The sequence below is a fragment of the Rutidosis leptorrhynchoides genome, chromosome 7 (genome assembly GCF_046630445.1).
Source record: "Rutidosis leptorrhynchoides isolate AG116_Rl617_1_P2 chromosome 7, CSIRO_AGI_Rlap_v1, whole genome shotgun sequence".
NCBI classification, from domain to species: Eukaryota; Viridiplantae; Streptophyta; class Magnoliopsida; order Asterales; family Asteraceae; genus Rutidosis; species Rutidosis leptorrhynchoides.
The window spans coordinates 169,709,558-169,728,105 of NC_092339.1; positions in this window are offsets into that span (position 1 = coordinate 169,709,558).

Here is an 18,548-nt window from a genome sequence, read left to right on the forward strand (position 1 = left end):
TTTTGACAATTGTTCAATAAAACGAGACGTGCCTTATATAAGATTTCAGTTACTCGGTTGGTAATATTTAAAAATCCATTTTATCAATCTCGTAAACAAGTTGTTTATATCTTAATTGCAGATTCAAAAGCAATTTCAATTAACGTCAATCATAATTCAGTTGATCATATCTTTTAATCCATTCATCGAAGCTATTCGATATCTAAATGAAAAGTTATTGATTTTTCGCCAGCTTTCCAAAAACATGTATATCATATACCTTTTACCAGTAATATATGTATTTAATTCGTGATTCATTATAACTGTTTAACGACGAAATTTAGCATACAAGCATGTATAAATATATATACTCGAGCACTGGACATGGATACACAATTAATATATAAAAGATAAAATATGAGTGCTTACGTATCAATATTGAGATTCAATATTGTAGGAAAGTACGTAAACGTAACGGAGATGATAAACACTAGGTTTGACTTTACGAGCATAATCCCCAAATCATACCCATAACCTCCATAGCTATAACTCATAATTTCCTTAGCTCTATCCCGCTCGAAAAACCATTTTGAAAGTGACAAGCTCATGACCTCGTCGTAGTATTCTATGTATAATATTACTAAAAATATTAAGATTAATAATAATAATAATAATCTTAATAATATAATAATAATAATAATAATAATAATAATAATAATAATAATAATAATAATAATAATAATAATAATAATAATAATAATAATAATAATTAATATAAATAATAAATAATAATAATATTACACATGGAGTAATATATGTGTAAGAACTCGAGCAGAAACTGGACTTTTATAGGCAACTTTTTGAAATCTGATGCCCATGCGATCGCATGGGTTTTTAGTGTATTTGCCATGCGATCGCATGACCGCCTGATCCAGCTCAAAATTTTTTGTTTTCTTGTTTGTCGACATAATTAAATATAATATATATAATATATATAATTTAAATAATTAATTATATACTATATTAAATTCATGTGCATAGTTGACTTGTAATTTTCGTTCCGATGACTCGTACATTGTCACTCGACTTATGTCCCGGTTCCAGTTTCTCGAACGCATTTTCGTACGCTTAGAAAACTCGTAATTTACGGTTTGTGACTCGTACCTTTGTCAAAATACAGTCTTAAATTATCAATAAACTATATCATTCAAAGTGTATCTTAAACTTTCAAATGTTTATGTCATTTACTTCTATAAATCATTGTCTCGCTATTTGTTGATATATATATAATAACAAATCGTTTTATGACCAAGTCAATATATATTTTCAACATTCATAAACACGTTTTAAATATACGTCGCAAGTTATTCATACAATCAATATTCCAACTTCTCATATATATTCAAATAAATATTTAAACCAATAAGTTTAATGTACGGTATTAAACAATTAATACATTGTTACGTTTTCAAGTTATAGTATATATATATATGTATCTATATACATATAATTGTTCGCGAATCGTCGAGAACAACCGAAAGATATTTGAATAGTTCAAAAATTTTGATATTAAGTTTTACAGACTTTGCTTATCGTGTCTGAAATGTTAATCATACAAAGATTTAAGTTTAAATTTGGTCAGAAATTTCCGGGTCATCACAATGTTGCACTGAGAGATTATAACAGCAACGATAATGAGAATGTTGTGTATGATGAAGATGAATTTTAAATGATGAATACGTTATACGTAATATTTATGATGATGAACCAAAACTGATGCTACGTTTATCCTATTATTCGGAGAACCCACTCAAAACCATCACTTTAATCATCTTCGAACCCCAAACACCCATTACTGCTATTACGCGTTTCTATTTCTATTTTTTTGTAGCTGTACAACTAGCACTACTATACCTCAACAACAAACGAGAATAAAAAGGTTATACGAGGACCAACTGCTGATACTAGTCGCGTAATCTTTCTCTCTCTGGTTTCTAATCCACAGCCGTTACCATCATCATTCTTTTCATTTGTTTTTCTATCGGGGATCCAATGTCAAAGTGATTGTTGCAACAGCCCTATTTCTGTTTGGGCCTATTAATATTACTAAGTTTCATATTGGGTCACCACTCTTGGGCTTCATGATCCATTAAATTAAAATAACGGGCCACTATGATTGCTACTATCGGTTTAATTTCAAAACCCAATACCTCGAACATATGTTGCTACTGACATGTTTCTATTCAGTTTCGAACCCACAACCAATCATACTGTTGCTGCTGCAGTTTAATTTGTTTCTGTTTCAGCCGGAAAACACTCACCAAACAAGCACACGTCACTCTTCAACCACCATCATGTTAATGCTACTGCTACTACGAGGACTATTTTGGCAGGAAACCCAACCACCACCATCACCGTCACCTGCTTCTTTTTCTTTATTTCTATTAAAGCAAAAATGATGTTATGATGTATTATAAAGATGATGATGTTGTGTAAGATGATGATGATCATATGATGATGATGAGGTGATGTCATAGTGATGGCAACGAGTCATGATGTTGAAGACGATGAATAGTAGCGAATAGGGAAATGAATGATGATGATTATGATGTCGAGATGATACGATTTTATATGATGATTGATGATGGTGATCGAGAAGAAAAAGGTTAAAAGATGATGAGGTGATATGATTTTAATGATAAATGATGATGATTTTAACGTATGATGAGATAATGCGATGGGTATGAAGGAGATGATGGTGATTATAGGTCATGATGATCCTAGATGATAATGAATGATGATGATAATGTTAAGGAACCAAAATTTGCTTGTGACTGCCATATGTTTTATTCTTTTTAACCATCGAATAGTTACAATTACTAAGTGGGTTTAGCTTTTGGGCTTGGCATGATATCAAATGGGTTTTTGAATTGGGCTACAAGTATCAATATGCTAAAAGAAATAAACACGGTCCTTAATTCGGAAACAAACTTGCAGTTCAATGGTTAGAGCGTGTGGTTGTTAAGTGAGAGGTCGCGGGTTCGAGCCCGGGTTGAGGCAGTTTATTTTTTTTGAGCTTTTTCTATTAAGGTAGTATTACTAATATTATTATTATTATTATTATTATTATTATTATTATTATTATTATTATTATTATTATTATTATTATTATTATTATTATTATTATTATTATTAATTATTGTTATTATTGTTAAGTAAATTAGTATTATTATTATTATTATTATTATTATTATTATTATTATTATTATTATTATTATTATTATTATTATTATTATTATTATTATTAACATTAATATAACTTATATCATTATTATTTTTATTAATATTTTTATCATTATTATTATTAGTATTAACATTATTATTATTAATTTTTATCATTATTATTATTATTATTTACTACTATTATTATTATTAATATTATATTATCGATATTACAAATATTATTTTTATCATTATTATTAACATATATCATTTTATTTACTTTTATTATTAGTATTTTAAGTATTATTATTTTATTATTATTATTATTTTTTATCATTTTTATTATTATTACTATTTTTACCATGAATGTTATCATTATAAAATATTATTAATAAGCATTATTAGTATTAAGAATTTTTATCAAAATTATTATTAATGTAAAAACAAGAAAAACTTTTTATTATTATTATTTTCATTATTTTTAAATTTATCATTTTTATTAAATTAGTATTATTATTGAAATTAACATTTTTATTAACATTATAATTTTTATTATTTAAAATCATCATTATTGTTATTATTAGAATTATCATAATTTTTATCATAATTAGTATTATTTTTATCATTATTATTATTAATATTATTAATATATCAAATAAAGATTTTCTATATAAAAATATATTTATGACATAAAACATAACTATATTAATATTTGTGTAATAAATAGAAATTATCTATCTAAAGTATATAAAGTAAATATATCTAACTTAATTATTAAGAAAACCTATAAATTATTAAATATAATAATTATATCACTAAGAATAATACACAAATTTGTTCGATTTCAATTATATGTGTTAATATATATAATTGATATAGGTTCGTGAATCCGAGGCCAATCCTGCGTTGTTCAGTTCAGTCGAAATATTTTTACTACAAAATATCGTATCGTGAGTTTCATTTGCTCCCTTTTTTAAATGCTTTTGCAATATATATTTTTGGGACTGAGAATACATGCGCTGCTTTTATAAATACTTTACGAAATAGACACAAGTGATCGAAACTACATTCTATGGTTGGATTATCAAATCGAATATGCCCCTTTTTAGCTTGGTAGCCTAAGAATTGGTGTTTATTATAATTGCCACCAATTGACGCGAATCCTAAAGATAGATCTATGGGCACTAACAATGTGACAACCCGGAAATTTCCAACCAAATTTAAACTTTAATCTTTATATGTTTCCGACACGATAAGCAATATTTGTTAAGTTAAATTTCAAGAATTTTAAACTATGTTCATACATTCATTCAACCTCGACCAAGTTCCAACGATTCACGAACCATTAAACGAATATGATTATATATATATATATGTGTATATATGTTCTAACTTGAAACGTAAATAAATATTAGATTAAATACTTTATATGATTGTATCTGTTTCAAAATATTTATCAATGGAATTAGAAGATAAGATCAAATGATTGAATTATCAGATATATTGAATTATGATTACAAGTCTCTGTTGAAAGGCCCACGTTGATTTGAGAAATCTTTCTATTTTAACAATATTCGGAAAATGGTAAAGTGATTTATAAATAAGAACAAATTGTCAATCATTGAGAACTAGACAAAGGATAGTGGAAGATTGAATCTCATAAAGACTCGATTGATCTATTTAGTTTCAAACGTACAAAAATGTTTTCAGTTTAAAAAGAACTTTATTATTAAAACGTATATAACTTTTATAAATATCTAGAACCACTTTTGACAACTCATTACTTAACTAGTATGATAAAGATAACGATATTTATATTTTATTTTATTAAATATTAATAATGATTTAAATTAATATTATATATATTTATACGCGTATTATACGTACATAGTTTTATACTTTTACTACACTTAAACTTTACCTTTACTTTATTTTTACTTTACTTTAACTTTAATAATTCACTTTAATAATTCATATTTTAATAATTCACTTTAATAATTCATACTTTAATAATTCACTTTAATAATTCATACTTTAATAATTCACTTTAATAATTCATACTTTAATAATTCACTTTAATAATTCATACTTTAATAATTCACTTTAATAATTCAAAAATCTATTATAAATAGAATTCAATAGGTTTCATTATTTCATAGAAACTTGAAAATATTTTTCTCTAAACTCTCTCAATCGATTTACATATATATATTTACTCCGTATTATTTCAAGATATTATTAGTATACATAAAATATTACGACGAAGTGCTGTCCGAGTGATTTCGAAATTGTTTTTCGAGTAGGATAGGATTAAGGAAATTATGGGTTATAGCTATGGAGGTGATTGAGTATGGTTCATGGGTATGCTCGTGAGGTCAATATAGTGTTTATCATCTCCGTTGCGTTTACGTACCTTTCCTGCAATATTGAATCTCAATATTGATATGTTCGTGAATCCGAGGCCAACCTTGCACTTGTTCAATGACGTTATATGTATTTTTACTACGAAATACAGTATGGTGAGTTTCATTTGCCTTTTTACCCTTTATATTTTTGGGACTGAGAATACATGCGCTTTTATAAATGTTTGACGAAATAGACACAAGTAATTGAAACTACATTCTATGGTTGAATTATCGAAATCGAATATGCCCCTTTTTTGTTAAAGTCTGGTAATCTAAGAATTAGGGAACAGACACCCTAATTGACGCGAATCCTAAAGATAGATCTATTGGGCCTAACAAACCCCATCCAAAGTACCGGATGCTTTAGTACTTCGAAATTTATATCATGTCCGAAGGAGGATCCCGGAATGATAGGGGATATTCTTATATGCATATTGTTAATGTCGGTTACCAGGTGTTCACCATATGAATGATTATTTTTGTTTCTATGCATGGGACGTATATTTATGAGAACTGGAAATGAAATTCTTGTGGTCTATTAAAATGATGGAAATAAATGATTATGATAAACTAATGAACTCACCAACCTTTTGGTTGACACTTTAAAACATGTTTATTCTCAGGTGTTAAAGAAATCTTCCGCTGTGCATTTGCTCATTTTAAAGATATTACTTGGAGTCTTTCATAGCATATTTCGAAGAACGTTGCATTCGAGTCATTGAGTTCATCAAAGATTATTATTAAATCAATTTATAGTTGGATAGTGGATATTATGAAATGGTATGCATGCCTGTCAATTTTTGATGTAAAGAAAGATTGTCTTTTAAAAACGAATGCAATGTTTGTAAAATGTATCATATAGAGGTCAAATACCTCGCAATGTAATCAACTATTGTGAATCGTTTATAATGTATATGAACGGGTCCTTTCAGTTGGTATCAGAGCGGTGGTCTTAGCGAACCGGGTCTGCATTAGTGTGTCTAACTGATAAGTCGTTAGGATGCATTAGTGAGTCTGGACTTCGACCGTGTCTACATGTCAAAAGTTTTGCTTATCATTTCTAGTCAGAAATCATCTGCTTATCATCCTTAGGAAATTACTTGCTTATCATTATTAGTCTAAACACGTCTTGCTATATTAATTGCATGAGTAGTGTAAAGACAAAATTCATATCTTAGCGTATCTGCTAAATCATATCTTATCGTATCTGTTACTTTAAACGTTGTCTGACATATTCCGTAAATTCCTCCGTAATCTACGAAATCTTTTTCTCTATATATATAGATATTCTATGTAATTAGAATACCATTCGATAGCCGAAAAATCATTTCATATCGAAAAATCCTTTATTCAATTGTACAAAATGGAATTCGTCATTAGTTCAAGTTCCTCGGATTTCGAAATGGAATCCCACTCCAGCTCCGAAAGCAGTGTGACCGGAATAGATCAAGCAATCAGTCATCACCTATTCTGGATGAATTGGGGATGGGTTCGTAGCCTCCTCAATCATTGGAGACAAGAAGAAGGTGATCCCTTCCATCCACCACATTGCCCTCTTGATGAAGAACCTGAAGCACTTACCGGCGAACCTGTCCGAAACACCATTTTCTCGCTCATTTCCAGAGTATCTCGTCACGATTATATATTACATCAAATTTTAGATTTTATTTATCCGCTCGTCCGAACCGACAATCACCCCTGTGTAATAGAAGAAGTCAACGAGCTTCGCGCTCGGGTAGTGGCTTTGGAAAATATGGTGCAGAGATTACAAACACCAGTAGCAGCATCAGCAGCATAACCAGTAACACCATCATCAACGCCAATAGTACCATTACCACCCCAACCACAACCACGTCGTAAACCTCAACTTTACACAATGTCCCACGCGCACCAATGTCATACGCCCTGTAGATACCAAGGAATACCAACAATAATAACCGACGAAGTATTAATTCATAACTTCATTGGAGAAACATTCCGCGCAGATTATGTAATCTCTAAAGTCTTAGAGATTATCTAATCTAGCCCTAACCATAAATCAGTTAAGCGAACCAAAATGATAGAAGGAAAAGTAGAAACCCTGACAAAAATGGTGTGTGATTAACAAGCTAAACTTGTTTTACCAACAGCATCAACAGTACCGTCAGCGTCACCAGCATCAGTACAGTCAACATCAGAATCAACAACACCTATAACTTCACAAACTCCGTCAGCTCAAGAATCACTATGGACATCAATACGAATCAATAACCCGTATATTGTATCAACGAGTTATGAAGAATTAACTCATTCCCTTTGAAGAAATTATATGTGTATTTTATATATTTTGAAATAAAAATAAATCTTTCCGTGCTAAGCTATTGTGTGTGAATCTTAACTACTCGGTTAATTCATATTACAAATATGCAATAATGTACGTCCTTCGGCCGCAACTTAACCAGCGTTAACTACAATCTCTGTCGCAATTCAACAAATTCCAATTCATAATAAATCAGGTATATATTTGATTTTACACTTTCATCATCGATGTACCCGAAACTTTTCAGATAACATCATTCGTACTTTGAGAAATTCACAAGAATTCCACGAACCGAACATCATACATCAACAAATAACGAAGTATTGATTCATAATTTCAATGTCATTAAAGAAATACTGCATAAAAGTTATGTACTTTTTAAAGCCTTTAGGCATTATTCAATTCTAGTTTCAACCGTAAATCAAATGAGTTTAATTTAATATTAACTCATTAAATCTATGTTACATCTGAAGAAAATATACATATATATATTTTCATAAAGACTGTAATAAAATTCTTTTGTACAAAATATTAATTGTGAAATTTTTTTTAACGGGTAGGTAATACCCGAGAGATATATAAATTCACAATTAATATATTACATTCTTCGAATCTGATTCAGCAAATCATCCATTATACTCCCTACTTTCACAAAAATATACATTCTTTTATAGAAATCAAAACAACCATACTCATTCAAAATTTAATTACATATTCTGATTTTGAAATCTCAAAATTCAACTTGAGATATGACCAAAATCATCACTCTTAGATCCTTACATCTTTCACAAGCTATATTTTGACTTCAAAACTGTGTTAGAACATCAAATGTATGTTAACGATTACAATCTGTGTTCAAACCCTTCGAAAATTTCTGAAGACACTTCGAATGATGAGCAATCGAGATGATGATCCAACCACATGTTACCCACAGTTATGTACCTGAAAAACTCTTGAAACTAAAGTAAAAGTTTAAACAACGTATCCGTGTCAGATTCTTTAGCATTTATTAGCAAAAATAACTTTGCGACTCCTATTCAAAGTAGCCAGTTTTGTCACAGCTCCAGCAAGTCAACTTCGACTTTTCAGTCAGACTAACCTTATTATAACCTTGAGGTATACACCATCGTTACCAGGAAACCTTTTACATTCCACCACATTATTAACAGATGTATCAACAACATCATTACCCTTTGACTTTAGCCTCTCCAAAAAGTCATTATACTTATTCATTGAAACCCCATCATTTACTCATTCGCATCTTGTAATGAGAATTTCCATACGAATCATTGGGAATTAGTAATCAGTATTTTGAAATCTCGCAGCATGTCTACGCCAACAGTTATATGTGTATATATAACGTCTATCTTCTGGACTTAATTTGAATGTGAAGATTCTGAAAAACACTTCGAACTACGAATTGGTTCTCCGAAAATGGAAAAATATTGATGAAGCAGCAAAAAAACTATAAACAACCTTAACAGTAAAAGTTTGATGATAATGAATAGGTGTGCTGGCAAAGCACAGAAAAAGAGAAGTCTTGGAACTGGAAAACGGATTGAGCAAAGTAGGAAGGAGGCTGTGGACAAATTACAAAGACTAAACCTGACTTCAAAGGATCCAAATAATTCAGTATCTGCTGAAGTCATTAATGAATACCTTACTCCTGACTCTAAACCCCTGCGGACAATATTCTTCATCATCCTCTGATATTAGAAATTCTAAAATATCATCATATCTTTCATTATAAATATCCTCCATATTTCTGAAGATATTTTCTTAATTTTTCTTATTTGAAATCATTTACCTCTTCGCGCTATCTGTATTACATCATAAAAGAAACTATTTTAGTTTCTAAATTCTGAAACATTCAAGTTTAAAATAGGAATATTTTGAAGTAGTGTTGGGAACTGAAGCATGAATTAGTATAATATAATGACACTTGATCAACGTGATTATATTACAGTAAGTCATGCTGAGTTTCTAAATGAAACGTGATGATTCACAGATCATAACATCATCATGTGCCATGTTATACGACTCTTGTATTCTATTTAACCTCTAAAATATCAAGAAAATATTTCTTGATGATTCGGCCTTTTCCAAGGTATTCTAGTAATTTGACAAGTCAAGATCGTGCCATCACAATTTCCTTCCTAGAACATTAACAATGTTCATTCCGAAATTCATATCTGTGAATTCTGGACCATTACAAGCGGTGCTTAATCACAAGAAGAAGAAACGAAAGGACAAAACTCCGAAATAGAAATTGGGGTATAAATTGCAGCAAATAAAAGAGAGCATTAACTGTGAATGATAATGATTATAGAAGACAGAAGCAAAGACTTTGAAATATAAGGGAACATATAAAGCCCAACGATAAACCAGAAATTATAAACCATATATATCGATGCATATAGCAATATAAAGACACGGGAGAACTAGAAACACTATAAACCCAAGAGTATAGTAGAAGTAAATAGATTCTTCCGGCGGTAGATGAAAAAGAAGAATGACCGATATGAAAGTTAGAAGTATATCGAGAATCAGAACTGGATGGAGCATATTGATGAATACTTTAAAATATGAGTTGAGGGGGAAAGAATAGAAGGTGATGAAACATGACTAGGAACTTAGAAATCAACAGATTTAACTCACACAATGGCAGAATAAGTGAATCAAACCCTCTAGTGAATAGTTTAAGTTTTTTTGATTAATTTAGTCAAACCACAACTAAATCAAGTGTGATTAGATCAACACCTAGAGCTATTATTCACCACCTGGGTGATTTGGACTGAGAGAGAATCGAAGGAGCTCACTAGATCTGAGTGTGTGTAACAAATGAGAGGCTTAACCTAAAATGAAGAACATAAGACTTTATATACCCCTGCTGTTAACACACCCATACGATTCATTCATCACACGTACGAGTTGGCTTCATTAACCGTACGGGTGATCACTCACTCGTGTCTTATCATTTAGGTTGTAATTGTGACTTAGCTCAGCATCAACCATGCGTATGAGCCTGTCAGCCATACTAGTGAGGCTTCACTCGTACGTCTTACTAAGTCTAACATAGTCAAACATCTAAATCTCGTTCCTGCAGTTCCTGTAACCACATACAAACACGGATAGGATAATAACGAGCAATCATGGTGGCCTGTAAACTGTTGTACCTGCAATGGACGTGGGTAGATGTCTAGGGACTTGCATAAAATACATCAACAGATGGTGTGAGTTGTAAGGAAATGAAGGAGGTGAATTTATAAGAAAATCTCCGACAGAACAATTAAAATGGACGATCACATTTAAAGCGGATCCTAATTCCCTTGATTACCGGAGAGTCAAATCTTTTTAAGAAGATTTTCTTCAAATCCCTTGAAATCTGGGAATCAATCATATCTACGTCAAATGATAAGATGAATCTACACTTACTCATTTCACTCTTCTATGTTAGCTTCATTCGTACTCTTCATATAAATGGATTGTTTATCCAAATTATTCGCTGATAATTAAACTCTAATTTTCAGCCCGTATGCATCATGAAAACATACTTATTATCATCCACGACCTTTCCACTCAAATTTTGGGACGAAATTTCTTTAACGGGTAGGTACTGTGACAACCCGGAAATTTCCAACCAAATTTAAACTTTAATCTTTATATGTTTCCGACACGATAAGCAATATTTGTTAAGTTAAATTTCAAGAATTTTAAACTATGTTCATACATTCATTCAACCTCGACCAAGTTCCAACGATTCACGAACCATTAAACGAATATGATTATATATATATATGTGTATATATGTTATAACTTGAAACGTAAATAAATATTAGATTAAATACTTTATATGATTGTATCTGTTTCAAAATATTTATCAATGGAATTAGAAGATAAGATCAAATGATTGAATTATCTGATATATTGAATTATGATTACAAGTCTCTGTTGAAAGGCCCACGTTGATTTGAGAAATCTTTCTATTTTAACAATATTCAGAAAATGGTAAAGTGATTTATAAATAAGAACAAATTGTCAATCATTGAGAACTAGACAAAGGATAGTGGAAGATTGAATCTCATAAAGACTCGATTGATCTATTTAGTTTCAAACGTACAAAAACGTTTTCAGTTTAAAAAGAACTTTATTATTAAAACGTATATAACTTTTATAAATATCTAGAACCACTTTTGACAACTCATTACTTAACTAGTATGATAAAGATAACGATATTTATATTTTATTTTATTAAATATTAATAATGATTTAAATTAATATTATATATATTTATACGCGTATTATACGTACATAGTTTTATACTTTTACTATACTTAAACTTTACCTTTACTTTATTTTTACTTTACTTTAACTTTAATAATTCACTTTAATAATTCATATTTTAATAATTCACTTTAATAATTCATACTTTAATAATTCACTTTAATAATTCATACTTTAATAATTCACTTTAATAATTCATACTTTAATAATTCACTTTAATAATTCATACTTTAATAATTCACTTTAATAATTCAAAAATCTATTATAAATAGAATTCAATAGGTTTCATTATTTCATAGAAACTTGAAAATATTTTTCTCTAAACTCTCTCAATCGATTTACATATATATATTTACTCCGTATTATTTCAAGATATTATTAGTATACATAAAATATTACGATGAAGTGCTGTCCGAGTGATTTCGAAATTGTTTTTCGAGTAGGATAGGATTAAGGAAATTATGGGTTATAGCTATGGAGGTGATTGAGTATGGTTCATGGGTATGCTCGTGAGGTCAATATAGTGTTTATCATCTCCGTTGCGTTTACGTACCTTTCTGCAATATTGAATCTCAATATTGATATGTTCGTGAATCCGAGGCCAACCTTGCACTTGTTCAATGACGTTATATGTATTTTTACTACGAAATACAGTATGGTGAGTTTCATTTGCCTTTTTACCCTTTATATTTTTGGGACTGAGAATACATGCGCTTTTATAAATGTTTGACGAAATAGACACAAGTAATTGAAACTACATTCTATGGTTGAATTATCGAAATCGAATATGCCCCTTTTTTATTAAAGTCTGGTAATCTAAGAATTAGGGAACAGACACCCTAATTGACGCGAATCCTAAAGATAGATCTATTGGGCCTAACAAACCCCATCCAAAGTACCGGATGCTTTAGTACTTCGAAATTTATATCATGTCCGAAGGAGGATCCCGGAATGATAGGGGATATTCTTATATGCATATTGTTAATGTCGGTTACCAGGTGTTCACCATATGAATGATTATTTTTGTTTCTATGCATGGGATGTATATTTATGAGAACTGGAAATGAAATTCTTGTGGTCTATTAAAATGATGGAAATAAATGATTATGATAAACTAATGAACTCACCAACCTTTTGGTTGACACTTTAAAGCATGTTTATTCTCAGGTGTTAAAGAAATCTTCCGCTGTGCATTTGCTCATTTTAAAGATATTACTTGGAGTCTTTCATAGCATATTTCGAAGAACGTTGCATTCGAGTCATTGAGTTCATCAAAGATTATTATTAAATCAATTTATAGTTGGATAGTGGATATTATGAAATGGTATGCATGCCTGTCAATTTTTGATGTAAAGAAAGATTGTCTTTTAAAAACGAATGCAATGTTTGTAAAATGTATCATATAGAGGTCAAATACCTCGCAATGTAATCAACTATTGTGAATCGTTTATAATGTATATGAACGGGTCCTTTCAAGCAAGCCCCAGTCAGAGAATTTGAACTGCTTTAGTACTTTGATTTATCATGTCCGATGTGAGTCCCGGAATGATGGGGATATTTTATATGCATCTTGTTAAGGTCGGTTACTAGGTGTTCATCATATGAATGAATTTTAATTCGCGAGTTACGCGTGTCAATATATGAAATCTTGTGGTCTATTAAAATGATGAAAATGAATGATTATGATAAACTAATAAACTCACCAACCTTTTGGTTGACACTTGAAAGCATGTTTATTCTCAGGTATGAAAGAAATCTTCCACTGTGCATTTGCTCATTTTAGATATATTACTTGGAGTCATTCATGACATATTTCAAAAGACGTTGCATTTGAGTCATTGAGTTCATCAAGATTATTATTAAGTCAATTATAGATTGGATATATTCTGAAATGGTATGCATGCCTGTCAACTTTCAATGTGATGAAAGTTTGTCTTTTAAAAATGAATGCAATGTTTGTAAAATGTATCATATAGAGGTCAAGTACCTCACGATGTAACCAAATGTAATGTATTCGTCCATATGGATAAGGACGGGTCGTCTCAATGTTCGAATTCACTAAGGCGTGTGAAGTTCGACCAACCCTATTGTGATGTATTTGTGATGATTCGGGTAGTGAATCGTGTGATGTTCAGATTCACTAAGGGGCGTGAAGTTCGGCCAACCCATTTGTGATGTTTGACTAAGGTATGAGTCGCTTGATGTTCGGATTCATAAAGGCGCATGAAGTTCGGCCATCCTTAATAGTCAAGCTGTTTAAAGGTAGTGAGTCGCGTGAAGTTCGGATTCACTAAGGCGCGTGAAGTTCGCCCAACCTTCATGTGGTTTAGGTTAAGGGGTTAACCTTATTGATGTTATTGATTATATTTATTGTATATGCGTACATACTTATTGTTGCGTTGTAGCTAATCTTGTGGCGTTAGTTTGGTGATTACGTAGCGTGTAGCTACTTTGTGTATGTGCTCTTTTGTAGCTTGATTACCATGCGGAGGTGGTATGTGTTTACTTTTCGTGCTTGGTGATGCGTAGCCATTTTATGCATATGTATGTGTATAGTATCTTTACATTCACTAAGCATTAGCTTACCCTCTCGTTGTTGATATTTTTATAGGTTCGCGTGATGGCAGCTCGAATAAGCGTGGGGATTAGAGATCTTAGCTAGGTTGCTTTAGAAGATCTTGCTTTTGGACTCGATTTAGGATTGGGTAGCGTAGTCCTAATCACCATGCTCGGTTTTGTGTTAAGTAACTAATCGGGTCATGTGACGTATATTGGTTTAGTCAAATGGGTCATGAGTATAACCCGGTTTATGAATTTATTATGTAAGGTACGTTTTATTAAAGTCGTTAGACGTAATGTGAAAAAAAATATGTCTTGGAAATTGTGTAATGGGACCTAAAGTGTTATTTAATGTATATCAAAAAGGAAAAATTTTTATGGGCTGGAAATGACGGGTTGGATCGTTACATCTACAGATATTCAAAGGCACCGATAGCATCATAGTACACGATGACGGCTATGTGTCACCAAATCCTAAATATCCAGAACAACGGATCCAGGTTGGAACCACTCTGAGCACTAATGCAAAGGACACACTCTGCAAACTTCTAGCAGTAAATATCGATGTCTTCGCTTGAGAGCCATCCGACATGACCGGTGTCCCACGAGAGATAGCACAACATCGGCTAAACGTGAACCCAAACATCACGAATGTTGTCCAAAAGAAACAAGCAATGGCGTTAGAACGAAGCAAATTCCTGGACGACGGGGTGCAACGACCTGTCGATGCCGGAATAATGAAGGAAGTGAAATACCAAACATGGGTAGCTAACCCTGTGATGGTAAAAAAGGCAGATGGCTCCTGGTGCATGTGTGTCGACTACAAAGACATCAATAAAGCATGCCTAAAAGACAACTACCCCTTGCCGGAAATTGACTGAAAAGTTGAATCCCTCGCAGGTTTCAAGTTTAAGAGCGTCCTGGATGCGTACAGAGGCTACCAACAAATACCAATGGCAGAAATCGATGAAGAAAAAGTCGCGTTCTTCACAAACAAAGGCATCTTTTGTTATAACAAAATGCCATTCGGTTTAAAGAACGCAGGAGCAACGTACCAAAAAGTAATCGATAAGGCATTCCAAGATCCAATCGGACGGAACATCGAAGCGTACGTGGACGACATCGTCTTGAAAAGTGACTCGAAAGAGCAGATGATTTTAGATATCATCGAAACATTCGAGTCACTATGCAAAATCAATATGAAGCTAAATCCATCAAAATGCTCTTTCGGGATGGACAAAGGTCGATTCTTGGGGTTCACGGTTACCCCGAGAGGAATTAAGGCGAACCCGAAGAAAATTCAAGCAATCGAAAACATGCAATCACCCAGGAGTAAAAAAGATGTGCAGAGCCTAAATGGGAAACTAGCAGTACTAACGAGATTCCTATCACGGGCTGCAGACAGATCTCTACCTTTCTTCCAAGCATTAAAGGGATGCCTGAGCAAAAAAGACTTCGTTTGGACGGAGGAAGCCGAGAAGGACTTCCAGGATATGAAGGCATTTCTAAAAGAACTACCCACACTAACGGCACCAATTCAGGGAGAAACCCTTACGGTATACCTCGCCGCTTCCTCCGAGGCAATCATCTCGGTGCTAATAGCCGACAGGGGCAAAACCCAAATGCTGGTATACTTTGTAAGCAAAGTATTACAAAATGGAGAAGTGAACTAGCCGGCAATGGAAAAGCTAATTTATGCCTTGGTACACACGGCAAGGAGGTTACGGCGATATTTTCAAGCACACCCGATACAGGTCCTCACGGACCAACCGATCAAACACGTCCTGACAAGATCGGAGATATCCATGAGAATGGCCAAATGGGCAATTGAGCTCGGCGAGCATGAAATTAGTTTTCTCCAAAGGAATTTAGTCAAGGGCCAAGTTATAGCAGACTTCCTGGTAGAGCTCCTTTCCAATATAATCAAACAGGGTGAAATTCCCGTTACAAGAAGGGACTAAGACGAATTCTGGGAACTATATACAGATGGGGCGTCAAGCGAAGAAGGAGCCGGTTTAGGTTTGCTTCTAGTATCCTCGAATGGAGAAGAAATAACTTATGCCATTAGGCTAAAGTTCGCCGCCTCAAACAACGAAGCCGAATACGAAGCCTTGTTAGTCGGATTACGCCTATCAAAAAGCATCGATGTACACCGGCTCACGGCTTAGGTTGACTCACTACTGGTAGAAAGCCAACTAAATGGTAGCTTCGATGCACGAGACACATCAATGCAAAAATACCTAGAGCTTGCAAAAACGCTAGTAAAAAACTTCGTAGCATTTGAAATCAAGCAAATACCCCGCAATCGTAACAAGAAAGCAGATGCTTTAAGCAAGCTTGCCTCCCTGCTATACGATCACTTCACCAAAAAGGTCGTGGTGGAGGTACTAGAAAGAAAGTCAACCGATGAGGATACCCTCATGGAAACAATAACAGAAGAAGAAGATTGTTAGATGACACCTTTCATACAATACCTTACCGAAGGTATCCTCCCAGAAGACAAGCTGAAAGCTCGAAGGATCCGGATGCGAGCACCGATGTACTACTTCCAAGATGGCATCCTATATAGGAAACCGTTCACAGAGCCATATTTGAGATGCATTGGACCAACGCAGGCCAAAGAAATCATACAAGAAATGCACAAAGGAGCCTGCTCGATACACTCCAGCTACCGAACTGTGACGCCCCGTACAAAACCATCGTGTACGATTCGTCAACAACAGGATCTTCACACGGTCAAACACAATATGCTGTTTGAAAACCAGTTTGCATTCATAAAAAGACAGCGTTTTACAAAAGATAACGTGCATCCTACGAATAGGAGCATAAACATAAGTATTTGACCCTAAGGTTGTTACAAAGCCATTGTTTGAAATTAACATAAACTATGAATGCAAAAGAAAAGTTCCATGAATGAGACATCTCTAGTAATGCAGCGGATAACTAATACAGCAGGTCCTTAACAGCAAGACAGCAAATGTAACAGCGGAAGCAAGAAACCTCTAGGCACCTGAGAAATACACGCTTAAAAGTCAACATGAATGTTGGTGAGCTATAGTTTAAGTTGTAACAGTAATGTAAGGTAGGCCACGAGATTTCAGTGTAACAAAACAGTATGAAAAGTATATGTATAACCGTAGGCACCCGGTAACTAGACTTAACGTTTATAACCCATTGAAAGTACACTTGGCGAGTGCGTATGTTCACGAAGTATTAAACACCCGTTAAATGCTAGCGCGACTAGCCCGAGTGGGGATGTCAAACCCTATGGATCCATATCTAAGATTTGCGTTCACCGGTTCAAAAACCAATGACTAAACGTTACCGTGCTAAGGGGAATGTTTATGCCGTTGTATAACCCACACACATATAAAGTTTAAGTACTCGTACCTAGCATGTAAAACGTAAAAAGCGCATGTATTCTCGGTCCAAAAAATAGTAAAAGTGGTAAAAAGGGATGCTATAACTCACAGTGATAAAAGCAGTATAGTCAGTAATGAAAGTACGCAAGTAGTAAGTCGGTCCGAAAGGTCGTCAACCTAAATCAAGGGTTACTAGGTCAGTAGGTTGTCTTTATAAATTCTAATAGTGCATAAAATAAGTTTAAGTGTCATCATCATCATCATTCATCATCATAAAAGCTAAATAAGTTCGACAAGAATAGAGATCGAAACAATAGGCTGACTTCGGTCAGCTGCTGCGACCTCTACGTAAATCGAAAAGATGCATAGTCAGTGGCTATGGCTCGGTATATGAGTTCCCTAACATCTGACCAATATTCAGAACCTAACTCGTCTTCG